Genomic DNA, 5,182 nt, shown 5'->3' on the forward strand with positions numbered 1-5,182 from the left:
TTAGTATCAACACCTATGCATGATGGAGCCATTGTTAAGTAAAATAAAGGTTGTCCAAATAGAAGCACTGTGACACTATAAGAGTCAGTCGTATAACTGGGAAGGCTACTATAGGACTAAGAGTTGAGTAGCACATACAGTGTGGACACTGGATGAATGTGTGATCCACATTTCAGGCAGGAGGGAATGGGACAGTGAGAGATTCCATCACACTCCTCACAAAAAGCAAACCACTTAATACTTACAAACTCTGTTTTTCTGGAATTTTCTATTTAGTGTCTTCAGATTGTGGTGGATTGCAGGTAACTCAATTCATAGGAAACAAAACCTTGGGTAAGGGGGAGGCAACTATGATTTATTTACAAAGGGTTTTGTTGTACAAACATATTAAAAGGATCCCATTTTTCTTCACTTTTATAATTTTCCCCCTACTTGATTTATAGTGAAAAGTAAAGATTTAACTTTCTTTCCCCTTTCTCCCAAATGAACAGCTTTGTCAGTTTAGACTAGTTTCAGATCAGTGAAAAACAGTCTGAAATCTTAGTGGCATACACCTTCTCAGATTGGCTAAGGTGTGCTTCTTGTCTTCTTTATTCTAGCTCTTTAAGGTTTAAACTTTATCTAGAACATGCTAGCATAGGAAAAGGAGATGTAGGTCTGTATGTCGATAACTGTGTTTCTGCTCCTATGTGGCTAACCACGTCACTTACATTATACCGCCCAAAGCAAATGAGATAAATGAGATGACCAACACTAATATCCACCAATGGAAAGCACAGGCGCTTTTTGACTTAGAGTGGGGTTATAACCCTATAGTTGCATCATAATTGAAACTATCTCAGCACATTTAATCCACTTCATCTACCACACATCAAAATATCTCAATGAGTTTAATACATCTAACCTGCCAAGTACCATAGTTGGGCCACATTTCCCCTCTTGGTCATGTTACTGGCTGGGGGTTGTGGCTTGCTGTCTGCTCAGCTTCATAAAGGAGGATTGTAGCACTTAATGCTAACTGGGAAAGTTCAAAATTTTAATTTAAGTTTCTACTGAATGTGTATCACTTTTACATTATCACAAAATGAAAAAAAAAAAAACAAGTCAGAACATCATAGAGAAGATGTAAGGAGAGAAAGAAAAGAACCAATCAGCGTACTGCATTCTTGACTGGACAGGTGGGTGCTCTATTCTTGACCCCACCATTTAAGAGGCAACATGGAAAGCAATTAATTATCCTTCCTCAGAGACAGAACTGGTGGAAATGAGCTCAGAAGGAGCAGTGAACCCCTCTAAAGTAATGCAATCTACCCAAAGAGCTCATTTTCCTAACACTTTTAATGGAGTATTCCCTTAACTTTTTATTGATATGCTGTGCCACTTATTTGGAATTGGCTTATATTGTTTTGTGATAGTATTATTTATCTTTTCATGAGTATATTTTTTCTCTACTATGTAAATTCCTTGAGACAAAGCACTGTATCCTATTAGAATTTATGCTTGATCATTCAGTGAATGTTTAGGAGTTTGGAAACCATCTAGTATCATTGTGAGGGCAATCAGTGAATAAACGCCCAAGATGCAGATCAAGGCACACAGCTCTCTACGCAGCCTGGAAACAGTTGTTTACGTATAGAGATTTTTAAATAATATCTGAATTCTCAAAGTCTCATGTTCAGAAACTCTTGCCCTCCAAAATAACCAAACTTCTGGGTAAAATAGGGTTTGGCCAAATCCCTCCCAATTTGTGCACTATCAATATAAAAATTGATAATGATGAATGCAACTGTAATTTATACCTAAAATGTGCCAACAAACTTAATAAAAAATACCCGAAAGAACAAGCACTATTTTAGTAGGAAATATTAACATTTAAAAAGGAACATCAAATTTTCATTACATACAGATATACCTAAATTTGGATCAAGCTTGATCTTCTGAGAAACTGGATGCCTAGAGGCAGAAAAGTATAGGGAAATGTTAACCTGCCGACTTTAGAGATTAAGAAGAGAAAGCACAAAGGTGGAAGACAAGCCCATATAAACACTTCCCCAGTGTAGGTGGTCATACCAAGACAGAAGGAAGATGAACGTCCAGTGAACGAGGGTCCGAACACCACTCTAGGCGTCTGTGCTTGCTCCTTTCAGCCACACTGGTGCGCTTTGTGATCCACTTTTACTTGGTGGTCACAGACAGGAGACGCCTGGGAAACTGCTTAGGAAGAATGTCACTTCTTTGTTCTCCTGACATCATTCCCCTTTCCCAATTGTAGATGAGCTAATTTGCATTGCAGCCGCAGACTGTGCATTCAGCAGCACGGATGGATTTTAGCAATGTAATGTTGAGATGAAAAGGTAAGAAACAGTGGGGAATTTATTGCATAATACTATCTATGTAAATTAAAAGCACCAACAGAGCACTATGTATTTTACAAGGAAACACACAAATTTAAGAACCCTTTTCAAATGCATTAGAAGAGGTAGGTGTCTATGGGGTGGAACAAAAATTAAGATGAGCACAGATACAAGAGATTGAACACAATGCTAAGCACGAGAGGAGAAAGGATTCCACCAACCACAGATGAACAGCCTGGCTGCATACTTCAGAGCATACCTGAGAGCAACCACTCAACAGTCTGCTGTTCCCAGTACAGCAATGGGCAATAGAATAGGTATTTTATACACATCTTCTATTGGTATAGTGGTTACCCAACAAGAGGAGGAATCTAGTCCATTCAAGTGAGTTTACAATTTCAATGTATCAAATCTTGACTGCTTTGATCCTGATCTCCAAGACCAGACAAGGCCCATGTTCCCATCCATGCATAGCTATCATGGATCTTATATAGTTGAATGCTAAATGATGAATGTTAATGTGTAAAGCATGAAATTTTACACTACATCAAAATCTATACGATTATGCTGAAAAGATTTTAAATATAGCATTTACTAAAGATGTGTAGTTTAGAATGGTTTCTACTCAATTCGATTTCTTTAGTGTGTGGGGCCTGTGGACCTACATTAATTTTCATAGCTGGTAGACACAGGAGCTGCAGGCTTATACCTTGCCAGTTTGGAGCCAGTGGTCCTTCTGCCCTGTGGCAATGGTGAGCACCCAGGAACTCTCAGGGAGACTTGGCTCACAATGGCAACCTCAGACATCCATGAGTGTGCTCAGTGGGATGACACAGCAGAGTCGTGTGGGCAGAGTTTAATGCACTAAAGACACACTTTGTGCTTTTTAGAAAAAGCCATAAAAGGAGCAGTTTACTCAGTATGTATCCTCCACATTAATAGGTACCCTTTCTTGATTGTTTTCCCTCTCTCACAGTGTTCTACGTTCATACATTGAAAGAACGAGATTGAAAGATGACTTACAGACCTCTACTGAGAGGGCTATGTCTTTATATTTTTTCCTGTACCTATCATTGTCTGAGCAATAAAACCAGGAGCACTGATTTTAAAAGTAGAATATTAATTAGATCCTCAGGTGTCATGCATTTCACAGTACTGCTTTTCCTGAGATGGATCTGGACTTAGGATCCTCATGTAAGCCACAAATAAACAGAGTTCTATAAAGCACAGTATTACAGTATTAACACCTGCACAGGTAGCTTAAACAGAAAGGGGAGAGTGGAGAATTTTTTTTTTGAGTTATGCTTTTCCTAAAACATGGCTATTATTTTGGGCTTTTTATACTAAATTGTCTTGAGGAAATATTCTCTTTTTTCTCTGTAAAATAAGAGACAAAATACACTTAATGTTTTATGAAAAAGAAATAAATGAAATATAGTTTTATTTTTTTGACTAGAATTACTGGAAATAATGACTTAGATAAAAACATCACCTTTGTCTCAGGAAAAGATAATAACATTGAGTAGTTCTTTCTTTACTGTATTATGTCCCTCTCTGCTTATAGCCTCACAGGGGCTGTGCCTTCAATTTCTTATTGTTCTATGAAAGAGTGGGGAAATCTTCCCAGGACATTTGTGTCTTCTTGAGAGCTGCCTTTTTAAGAGTCTCTGTGTCCATAGCTGTCATGTGAGGAGGGAATAGGAGCTCTCAGAGAAGGCTTCGATCAGTGCTCCCATCTGCCAATACTTAAAAACACACAGTTCAAAAGGTGTAGAGCCAGCATGGCACCGCTAATTACTCTTTTACCTCAATGGCTGGAGAACTCTGCACTAATACATTTTTACTTGTGAATTAAAAATGGCAATGTATTGGTTTGATGCTGTCAGAATAAAATCTGCATTACCAAAATTTCACGAGCTGGAAGATTAATTATATTTGTACAACCTTTTTTCCCTAACCAGTCACCAACAAATTGTAAATGTGTTTGGAGTCTTACTTGGGAAATAATTTGGGGTCATTATCTCAAATAGAGTGCTGCTAATTTTGTTGGTCCTATCAACGTGCTGATTGCAATACTTTGGCTTCATTGCTCAGAGATGGGATTGTATTAAAGTCTTCTGAGAAGAAAACCAAACGTGTTTAACTGTGAGATTAACCTTCACAGAGTCAACAAGATGCCTAATGAATAAACCTACCACATTATATTTAGTATGACTTTATGAAAACAACACCAGAGCTAACTGACAATATAATGGATGGTTTGTAAGAACTACCTCAGTGTGTTTTTTTCCTTCTCTTTGTCTTTGTTGCAGGATCAGGGTTAAGCTCAGTTTTTGCCTAATCTTTAGGTCCCACTCAAGGAGCCAAGCCAGGACTGGGCAGCCGTGTTATTAAGGAGAAAGTTCTCATTCAGGCAATCGACTGAACTTGACTGCATTGGTATCAATTGTAGGTATATTATTGTATTCATTTTACTAAAGGGCACGTCACTTTTTTTTCCTCCAGGAATTTTTAGCAAGTGGTTAAAAATAACCTTTACGAAAGGTTATATTACTGCTGAGGCCTGGCCAAACCTTTTGGATGGAAATCTGCATCCATCATACTCACACCTGTCAAAGTAAGTCTAGTGAGCAGTCCGGTAGACATAAGGTTGAATTCAAATGTCACCGCACCATGTTTTGTGAAAAACTGGCTGGCCGAGGTGACCTTTGCGTGCCAAACTTCCATTTTGTAGCTTGAAAGGTAGGGAAAAGCTGGTCTACACAATTGTGCAGTTTCCTCAGGCAAAGGCAGGCTAAAATTTTAATTCTGAAGTTGTCAGCTTTGGC

Source organism: Fukomys damarensis, unplaced genomic scaffold (assembly GCF_012274545.1).
Source record: "Fukomys damarensis isolate Sample0158 unplaced genomic scaffold, DMR_v1.0_HiC HiC_scaffold_6, whole genome shotgun sequence".
NCBI lineage: Eukaryota > Metazoa > Chordata > Mammalia > Rodentia > Bathyergidae > Fukomys > Fukomys damarensis.